This window comes from Macrotis lagotis, chromosome 5 (assembly GCF_037893015.1).
Source record: "Macrotis lagotis isolate mMagLag1 chromosome 5, bilby.v1.9.chrom.fasta, whole genome shotgun sequence".
In the NCBI taxonomy this organism is placed as follows: Eukaryota; Metazoa; Chordata; class Mammalia; order Peramelemorphia; family Peramelidae; genus Macrotis; species Macrotis lagotis.
The window spans coordinates 148,578,567-148,589,939 of NC_133662.1; positions in this window are offsets into that span (position 1 = coordinate 148,578,567).

An 11,373-nucleotide genomic window follows, 5' to 3' on the forward strand; every position below is an offset into this window, starting at 1 on the left:
CAATGCATAAAACTGGAAATGTAGGAAAGAGCAAGATATGAAGAGCATCATTATCATAGGTAAGAAATTTGCTTTTATCTTACATCTTTTTCTTTCTCACTCATTCATCTTCTGACTCTCAAGAGTTTTCTCCTGATGACACATTCTCCCCAGCCCTTTACCCCTTTTAACAGTGGATGAATTTTCCCTCTTTTCTCTCAGACTCATTGATCAAGGTGGTTTAGATGCAATATTTCTTGTTTTCATTGGCTTTTCCAAGTTCATCTCACCTTTCCTCCTTTTATATTCAACTAAAAAAATTTATTGTTTTCCTCTGGGACACTCCCTTTCTTTCCTCAATTATTTCCTGGTTCACAATCTCTCTCTCTTCTCCCCAATTCTTCCTGTCATATTTGGGAATGTCAACATACAATATTGGTACTCTCTCAAACACACTAACTCCCAGTTCCTCAGCATTCTTTTCCCATGGCCCCCTGAACCTCACTCATCTTTTCTTTCAAATTCTCCCCTCTTCTGAACTTATCTATTACTGTGGATGATATCACCATCCTCCCAGTCTCCTAGGTTCCCACAAACTAGGTGTCATGCTAACTTCTCACTCTTTCTCATCTGTCTTTATTCAATATGTTGCCAAGTCCTATCAATTTTACCTTCATAACATCTCCTGTATATACTCCCTTCCCATCTCTGATATTGTTTTTACTTTTGTTCAGGCCTTCATCACCTCTGGAATCATTAGTCATTGAATTAATTAAAGTTCTTGAAGTTTTCAAAATAATTCATTTTTACAGTGTTCATGTTGTATAAATTGTTCTCTTAGTTCTGCTTTCTTCATTCTGAATCAGTTCACACAAATTTTCCCAGATCTTTCTGATACCCTTTCTTTCTCATTTTCTTTTTTTAAATTAAATTGACCAGAGGTTTATCAATTTTATTGGTTTTTTCATAATACCAACTTTGGGTTTTATTTATTAATTCAGTAGTTTTTTTTGCTTTCAATTTTATTAATTTCTCCTTTAATTTTTAAAATTTCTAATTTGGTATTTGATTGGGGATTTTTGATTTGTTCTTTCTCTAATTTTTTTAGTTGCATGTTTAGTTCATTGATTTCCTCTTTCTCCAATTTATTCATATAAGCATTTAGAGCTATAATAAATCCCCTGAGAGTTGCTTTGAATGAATCCCATAGGTTTTGTTATGTTGTTTCATTATTATCATTATCTAGGATAAAATGGTTAATTCTTTCTATAATTTGTTTTTTGGTCCACTCATTTTTTAAGATGAGGTTATTCAGTTTCCAAATTGCTCTGGGTCTATATCTCCTTGGCCCAGTATTGCATATGACTTTTATTGCATTGTGATCTGAGAAAGATGTATTCACTATTTCTGCCTTTCTGCAGTTGATCATTAGGTTTTTATGTCCTGGTACATGGTCAATTTTTGTATAAGTTCCATGTACTGCAGAGAAAAAGGTATATTCCTTCCTATCCCCCTTCAGTTTCCTCCATAAGTCTACCATATCTAATTTTTCTAACAATCTATTTACCTCCCTAATTTCTTTCTTGTTTGTTTTATGATTTGATTTATCTAGATCTGATAGCAGGAGGTTGAGGTCTCCTACTAGTAGAGTTTTGCTGTCTATGTCTTCCTGTAATTCTTTCAGCTTCTCCTCTAAGAATTTGGGTGCTGTCCCACTGGGTGCATATATATTCAATATTGAAATGACTTTATTGTCTATGGTACCTTTTAGGAGGATAAAGTTTCCTTCCTTATCTCTTTTAACGCTATCTATTTTTGCTGCTGCTTTGTCTGAGATAAGGATTGCTACCCCTGCTTTTTTTACTTCAGCTGAAGCAAAATATATTTTGCTCCAACCTTTTACCTTTACTCTATATGTATCTCTCTGCTTCAAATGAGTTTCTTGTAAGCAGCATATTGTAGGATTCTGGTTTTTAATCCACTCTGCTATTTGCTTACGTTTTAAGGGAGAGTTCATCCCATTCACATTCAAGGTTATGATTACTAATTCTTTATTGCCCTCTGTGCTATCTTCCCTCTGTTTGTATTTCCCCCCCTTTCCCCCCTTTATCCATATTCCCCAGTATTTTGTTTTTGAATACTACCCCCTTCAGTGTGTTTGCCCTCCTATATCACACCCTCCCCTTTCTTTCCCCTTTCCCTGTTCCCTTCCCTTCCTTTTGTTATTTCCCCTTATTTCCTCCACTCCCCTTCCCTTTCTCTGTCCCCCCTCCCCTTTTCCCCTTTTACTTCTTGAAAAGTTAGATGTTTTATAAGTTAACTGAGTATGTGTAGGTTGACTTTAGGCCAAGTCTGATGAGAAGAAGATTCAGGTGTTTCTCCTCTACTCCCTTCTTCCCCTCTATTACCATAGGTTTTTTTGTACCTCTTAGTGTAATGAGATTTGTCCCATTCAATCCCCTCCCTCCTCCCGTCTCTTTCCTATCCCCCTTTTTAGGGAGGTAGTGTATTTTTTTTTAGATCATTCTATCTAAGTCATAGAAAATTCTGAGTGTCTGTCCCTTCTAGTTCAGTATATTCTGTTGAATAGAGTCAAAATTCCTGAGAGTTATTAGAGTCTTTCTCCCCAGTGGAGTTAAAGCCAGTTACATCCCATTAGATATCAGTCTCATGGATAGGTCATGGACGTCTATCATTTCTGGCTAGGTATATTCTCTCTGTTAGAGTTACATTTCTCAGGATTTATGAGAGTCTCTACCCACCCCCCCCATGCTGGGATATAGCCAGTTTCAACTCGCTGGATTGCATTTTTTTCCTTTTACCATCCCCCCCCTTTTTTTAACCTTTTCATGTGTCTCTTGAACCTCCTGTTTGATATCCAAATTTTCTGTTTAGCTCTGGTCTTTTCATCAGAAATTTTTGGAATTCTTCCATTTCGTTAAATGTCCATCTTTTTCCCTGGAAGAGAAGGCTCAGCTTTGTAGGAAAGTAGATTCTTGGCTGCATTCCAAGCTCCAGTGCTCTTCGAAATATCTCGTTCCAGGCCCTTCGATCCCTTAAAGTTGATGCAGCCAGGTCCTGTGTGATCCTTACTGTGGCTCCTTGATATTTAAATTGTTTCTTTCTGGCTGCTTGCAGGATTTTCTCTTTTATCTGATAGTTCTGGAGTTTGGCCACAACATTCCTTGGTGTTTTCCTTTTAGGATCTTTTTTTGGTGGGGATCGATGTACTCTTTCAATAACTACTTTGCCCTCCAATTCCATGATGTCAGGGCAGTTTTCCATCACTAGATCCTGTAATATTAAGTCCAGGCTTTTTTTCTCTTCAATGTTTTCAGGAAGTCCTATAATTTTCAGGTTTCCCCTCCTCGATCTATTCTCGAGGTCAGTGGTTTTGTTGATGAGGTATTTCACATTTGCTTCTATTTTTTCTATTTTTTGATTTTGTTTAACTGACTCTTGCTGTCTCCTGGAGTCATTAGTTTCTGTAGACTCCATTATTTTTTGGGGGGAGGAGTTTTCTTCATTAACCTTTTCCAATTGGTCAATTCTACTTTTGAAAGAGCTTTCCATTTGACCAATTAAGGTTTTGAGAGAATTAATTTCTTTTTGCATTTGCTCATTTGAGGATCTGAGAGAATTATTCTCATTTTGTAATTGTCCAATTGATGATCTGAGAGATTTATTCTCCTTTTGTGTTTGTCCAATTCTACTTTCTAAGGTTTTGTTTTCTTGTTGCAAGGTATTAATTGTCTCCCCCAAATTTTCCAGTTGATTTTTAAACTCCTTCCTTATTTATTCAAGGAAATCTTTCTGTGCTGGAGACCAGATTGTAATCTCCTCAGATGTTCCAGGTCTCTCTGGGTTGGGGTGTTTCCCTTCCAAGAATTTTTCTATGGATCCACCTTTCCGCTGACCTTTCTTCATTATGCTAAGACCTTGAGTTGGGTGGGGTTGGTTCACCTGGGCTTGGGATCTCTAAAGGCTTTACTGAGTGCAGTTTCTCTGGCTGGCCAGTAGGAGGTGCTGGTTGCCCTCTCTGGGGTGTCTGTGACCTTGGTTGCAAGGCCTTCTCCTTTTGCTTGAGGGAGGGAATTGGAGGTATTGAATTCTTTTGCCTTCAATCAATGGTGGGCTTTACCCTGGCCTGAGGTGATTCCTCAGCTGGGCTGGTTCTTTTGCTCACACACCTGGGCCTGAGGCAGAAGTAATTTGCATTTGTTTGGGAGGAGGCCTCAGTGCAATGGAGGCGTGGGCTCAGAGTTTCTCAGAACCGAGGAGCCCAGGGATGGTGTCTGGCACCCGACCTCTCCCCGCAGCCCCTTCCCCAAGCTCCAGGGGGACAGCACCAACACCAGCGCCTCTGCTTCCCCGCGGACCCAAGCCCCCTTCGTCAGCCCCACCGCTGATCCAGCAGGTCCGGCTCTCGGGCCCTCAGACTCCCGGTTCCGATTCAGCTGTTGATCTGGCTGATCTTCCCTCGAGCCCAGAGTCACCTGCCAGTACTCAGCCAAGGCTGCTGCGGGAGACAAATCCTGAGGTAGATTTTCCTCTCCTGGCTTTTCTTTCTGGGTTTCCTGGTTCGGATTTCTTTTAAGAGGTTTGTTTCATGTGATAGATGGGGAAGAGATCAGGAGACTTTAGAACTGTGCCTGTCTTCTCTCCGCCATCTTGGCCGGAAGTCATAATGAATCCTTTCTCATTTTCTTACAGCACAATAATATTCCATTATATTTATGTATCATATTCTGTTCAACTATTTCCCAATTGATTGGGCACATTATCAGTTTCTAATTCTTTGCCACCACAAAAAGCTGCTATAAATATTCTTGAAGTTATGAATTATTTAGCAGGAAACAATTATAGTAGTCTACTGTTTGATAAACCCAAAGAGTCCAGCTTTTGGGATAAAAACTTTCTCTTTGATAAAATATTGTTGGGAAAATTGGAAATTACTACAGCAGAAACTTGGATTAGACCAATACTCAAAATGGATATAGGATTTAGACATCAAAGACAATATTATAAGCAAACTAGAAGATCAAGGAATTGTTTACCTGTCAGATCTATGGAAAGGGAAGCAGTTTATGACCAAGGTAGAGATGGAGAACATCATTAAAAGCAAAACTAGATAATTTTGATTACATTAAATTATATAACTTTTCCACAAACAAAACCACTGTAACCAAGATCAAAAGAAATGTAGTAAACTGGAAAACAATTTTTACAACTAGTATTTCTGACAAAGGACTCATTTCTCAAGTATATAGAGAACTGAGTCAAATTTCTAAAAAAAAAAGCCAAGTCATTCCCCAATTGATAAATGGTCAAAGAATATGTGGAGGCAATTTACAGATGAGGAAATCAAAGTGATCCATAATCATATAAAAAAATTGCTCTTAAATCATTACTTATTAGAGAAATGAAAATTAAAACATCTCTGATGTACCACCTCACACTTCTCAGACTGGTTAATATGCCCAGAAAGGACAATGATCGATGTTGGGAGGGATGTGGGAAATCTGGGGCACTAATACATTAGTAGTGGAGCTGTGAACTCATCTAACCTTTCTGGAGAGCAATTTGGAATTATGCCCAAAGGGCAATAAAAAGGTGCATACCCTTTGATCCAGCAATACCACTACTGGGTCTATACCCTGAAGAGATCATGAAAAAAGGCAAAAACAGCACTTGTACAAAAATATTCCTAGCAGCTCTGTTTGTGGTAGCAAAGAATTAGAAATTGAGTAAATGTCTGTCAATTGGGGAATGGCTGAACAAATTGTGGTATATGTATGTTATGGAACACTATTGTTCCATTGGAAACCAGGAGAGATGAGAATTCAGAGAAACCTGGAGGGATTTGCATGAACTGATGCTAAGAGAGATGAGAAGAACCAAAAGAATATTGCATACCATAACAGCAACATAGGGTTGATGATCAGCTTTAATGGACTTGCTCTTTCCATCAGTGCAACAATCAGGGACAATTTTAGATTATCTGCAATGGAGAATACCATCTGTATCCAGAGAAAGAACTGTGGAATTTGAACAAAGACCAAAGACTATAACCTTTAATTTAAAAAAAAACCCATTATCATTATATAATTTTGCTCTTATATTTTATTTTTTCCTTAAGGATATGATTTCTTTATCAATACATTCAATTTAGATCAATGCATATCATGGAAACAATGTAAAGACTAACAGACTGCCTTCTGTGGGTGGGGAGGGGGAGGGAAGTGGGATTAGGGGAAAAATTGTAAAATTCAAAAATGAATAAACAAATTAAAGTTTAAAAAAAACATTTATTATGTGCCAGACACTTTCTTTATATCCCCAGAGCTTAGCAAAGTGTCTGGCACATAATAAATGCTTATTAACTGACTAATTTTACATGCCAATTAGAGGAATTTGAATTTGATGCTGGAGGTAATAGGGAGCCACTGAAGTTTATTCAGTAGAGAGCTGGTATAAACAAATGTCTGGATGATCATTTTGTCAACTTAGTGGGAGTTGGATGGGAATAGAGAGAAATTTGAGTAAAGAAATCGAACAGGAGGCTACTGAAATGGTCCAGATATTGGTGGCTATGTGAGTGGGCAAAACATTTAGGGTCACAAAGGAAAGATGTTGTGAATGTTGAAATGGCAAGAATTGGTTACAGATCAGATATATGAGGGAAGAAGTTAAGCATGACTCTGAGGTGATAGATAGACAGGCAGAAGATGGGGCTTTTGAAAGTACAGTAGTGGGAAAGTTGGGAAGAGAGGACCCATTCAGCAGGATGTGAATAAGAGGAGAAAATGAATCTGATGATTGGGGTAATCTAGAGTTAGGGCCGGGTAAGTTATGATCAGCAATAGGACAAGCAAACAAAGGATTCAGTAGTAGTAGTAGTAGTAGTAGTAGTAGTAGTAGTAGTAGTAGTAGTAGTAGTAGTAGTAGTAGTAAAGCTAGTATTTATTTACTACTTTAACGCTTTACAAAGAATTTAATAATTATTAACTCATTTGATCCTCCCAGGAACCTTAGGAGGTGGGTGATATTATTATCCTCATTTTATAGGTGAGAAAACTTAGACAAATAAAGGTTGTCACAATGCCCAAATTCATACAGCTAAATCCAAGACTGAACTTGAACTCAGACTCAGGGCTCTTTCTAGCCATTATGCCACCCAGCTGCATTAAGAGAAGAAAGAGTATGGTTGAATTGGTTCAATTACCAATATTTATTAAGTGATTACTATGTGCCAGTTACTATGTAGGTAATGTAGATATAAAGAATACAAAACTACTTTTAATAACAATAGCTAACATTTATACAGAGTTTATATGTGCTAGGTGAGCAACTAGGTAGTGCCATAGTGTACAGAGCACTGGGCTCCAAGTCAGGAAGATGCTGACCCTTACTGGCTACATGACCCTGTGTGCCTCAGTTTCCTCATCTGTAAAATGAGCTGAAGAAGAAAATAAAACATTTTAGTATCTTTGCCAAGAAAATTCCAATCAATCACAAAGAATCAAATACAACTGAAATGACTGAACAACAACAAATTGTGCCAGTCACTATGCTAAGCATCTTAGAAATATTATCTCTCACTTGAGCTTTACAATTAAGCATGGGAGATGGGTACTATTATGAAACCCATTTTACAGATGAATATACTGGGACAAACAGATTTTTAAGTGACTTGTCTGGAGTTATACAACTAGTATCTTGTGTCACATTTGAACTCAGATCCTTCTGAATAGTCTAGCACACTATCTACTACATTACCTTGCTAACTAGAAAATTACTCTTTTTCAGAAATAATCAAATGAAATGGATTACAACTACAGGTCAGATTCTGTATGAAGTAGTTCATCAAGCACTGAGAATTCTCAAAATAGAAAATTCTTATTCAAAAAGAATGTGAGCACTCATAAATTCTTTTTTTTTTTGCAAGGCAAATGGGGTTAAGTGGCTCGTCCAAGGCCACGTGGCTAGGTGATTATTAAGTGTCTGAGACCGGATTCAAACCCAGGTACTCCTGACTCCAGGGCCGGTGCTCTATCCATTGTGCCACCTAGCCGCCCCCATAAATTCTTTAATAATAGATTTGATCTGTCTATTCTTCAGTCTTATTTTAGGACCAGAGGTACCCTGGTTTAATGAGTAGAGTCTGAGGGTCAGAACAGCCCAAATACTGACTTTGTGACTCTGGGCAAGTCACTATATTTTTAATGCCACAGGCAATTCTCTGAAACTTTAAGATTAAAAAAACAATTAGTTGGGGGTGGCTAGGTGGCACAGTAGATGGAGCACCGGCCATGGAGTCAGGAGTACCTGAGTTCGAATCCGGCCTCAGACACTTGGTAATTACCTAGCCGTGTGGCCTTGGGTGAGTCACTTAGCCCCATTGCCTTGCCAAAAAAAACCTAAAAAAAAAACCAATTGGTTTCCAATCTGCATTACTAGAAGGAATTTCTGGGTACAGTAATGAAATCATAGGTTTGGTTCCCCCAAAATGCAAATTATAGTTTGGTTCAAAATTTCAACTTGTTAGGTTCAAAAAATGGGAAAGATTGTTAGACACATTACAAGTTTTTAAAATTGGGTACTCCAGTGGACTATAAACTTACTATGACTTCACAGTGAAGCAAGTCTATCAAAAAAGCTGGCCAACTTGTCTTTCAGCACTAAAATACAAACTTAATTCTATACTTAAATTATGGGATGAGGAAGAATTACTGACATAAGTAATTCACCAATGTCTTTTGTTGAGCACCTCTGCCTCCCTGTTTAGATATAGTACAGCCCAAAGGCAGGAGATAGAAATCACCTTTTGATGCTTCCCTAGAATTTTGGGGAAGTGAACTGTCAGTTCAACACAAAGAAGGAATTTCTGACAATTAAAACTGCCCAGCAATAGCATTAATGAACCTCCTCTTTAATGGAAATATTAAAGTTGAGACTGGGATGAAGCATGTAAAGAAATTATCAAATCAAATAGATTTACCTAGATCTATTTCAACTCCACAGATTCCATTGAAGCACCTAATTAAGTATGTGAGGCAGTGAGGTATGGCAGTGGATAGAGTGCCAGGCCTGGGGTTAGAAAAACTCACCCTCCTGAGTTCAAATCAGACCTCAGACATCTATTAGCTACATGATCCTGGGCAAATCCCTTAACCCAGTTTGTACAGTTTCTTATCTATAAAATAATCTGGAGAAGGAAATAGGAAGCCACTCCAGTCTCTCTGTAAAGAAAACTGCAAATGGAGTCAGCCATGACTGAGAAATGTGGAGAACACTTTGCTTTAAAAATCTAAGTGGAGTTGGAGAGGATGGGACTCAGCTCCCAAACCCTATCCAGAACAATCCCTCAATCTGTTCCTGGTGGCCTTGAATTCAAGATAAACTTCTGCCTATTTCAGGGCAGCACCCTCTCTTCTGGACAATACATCCTTCTTCAGTAGTCTCAGAACCAAGTGAGACCTCACGCTCACCATCCCTGGTTTCACTCTACATCTCCTTTCCATCCTTTGTCCATCCTGTGCCTCTGAAGAGGCAAAGAGATGATGCAAAGGATGGACCTTCAAGTTTGGAGTCAGAAAGAAATAAGTTTAAATCCAACCTCAGACATTTATTAGCTGTATAATCTGGGGCAAGTCATTTAACCTCTGTGCCTCAGTTTCTTCAATATTAAAATGGGATCTATAATGGGGTCCACCCTCCTAGGGTAGTTATGAGAATCAATGAAGATCATTTTTTTTTAATTTTTAAAGATTTTATTTGAGTTTTGAGTTTTACAATTTTTCTCTAAATCTTACTTCCCTCCCCCCCGAAAGTAACCTATCAGTCTTTCTTTTGTTTCCATGTTGTACATTGATTCAAATTGAGTGTGATGAGAGAGAAATCATATCCTTAAGGAAGAAACAAAAAGTATAAGAGATAACAAGATCAGACAATAAGAAATCTGGGTTTTTTCCTAAATTAAAGGGAATAGTCCTTGAAATTTGTTCAAACTCCACTGTTCTTTAGCTGGATACAGATAGTATTCTCCATTGCAGACAGCCCAAAATTGTCCCTGGTTGTTGCACTGATGTACATGTTGCTGTTAGGATGTACAGTGTTTTTCTGGTTCTGCTCATCTCACTCAGCATCAGTTCATGCAAATCCCTCCAGGTTCCCCTGAATTCCCCTGTTCCTTCCTGGTTAATAAAGATCATTTTAAAATCTTTAGCTCAGTCCATGGTTCAGTTTGTTTCCAGGCATTTGGGAGTAGCTGGGAGTCATCCTCGTCCCTCCCAGAGGACTTTGTGATCTAGGGATTATTCACTAGGGACAAGGTGTAGATCTGCAACTCTCCCTGCATTGTTTAAATCACAGGTTTAGTTTGTTTTTCTTTTATTAATCTGAAGGTACCCAATTAGCATAATATACTCTAGAGAACAGTATGTTTATTTTAAAAAATAACCTTTGAAAATCCTCCTGCAGAGGATTGTCTGCTTGCTTGATTATCTTGCTTGATTGTCTACCTACTTGAACTATGCCTGACGTCAGCTCTCGAAGGGAAACAGTTCCCTTGGAAGTTCTGTGTATGCATTGTTTTAGTCAAATTGACCCACTTACAGTTCTTTGGAATTCTCTTGGATTTCTATCTATGGCCACCAGGGGGCATAGTAAAAAGCATGTTGCGTATGAAGTCAGTAACACCCAAGTTCAAATCTCAACTCAGACTCTTACAAGCTGTGTAATGGATCCTAGGCAATTCACTTAACATCAGTTTCCTCATCTGTATAATGGGGCTAACCAAAGCACCTACCTCCTGGGGCTGTTGTGAAGATCAAATGAAATAAAGTTATCGCTTCCAACCCCAATGGTTAGGGGTTTGGTGCCTAGTGAACCAGAAAATCCTTCTTAAAAAATTGTATACCAGAGAAGAAGTCTGAATTATTATGGAATTAAAAGATAAAATATACTGATATTATATAACAATATTATGCTTTTCTGAGTTTCTAAACCTCTTCTGTGCCATCTGTTGGGCCATTTCAAGATGTTTCTAGCTTCCATAAAAGTAAAAAAATTCTCATTTAATTTCTTATGCCAACCCCTAATATATTGGAACTATGATGGGAAAAGTCATGGTGGAAGAGATAACTAATTTTAAAATATCAGCTATAGAGTATACACTATGAAAATGTTAGTTTTTGCTGATGTTTTTACCATTATCACCATCACCATCATCTCCATCATTTCCCACATCTATGACTTTGTACAAGCTATCCCCAGTTCCATCTTCACCTATCTTGGAATGTTTAGTCTTCATCAAAGCTACCATCAAAGTGACACCACCCTTCCAGGAAGCCTTTTCTGTTTTCCCTATTTGTAAGGTTTCTCTTCCACCTC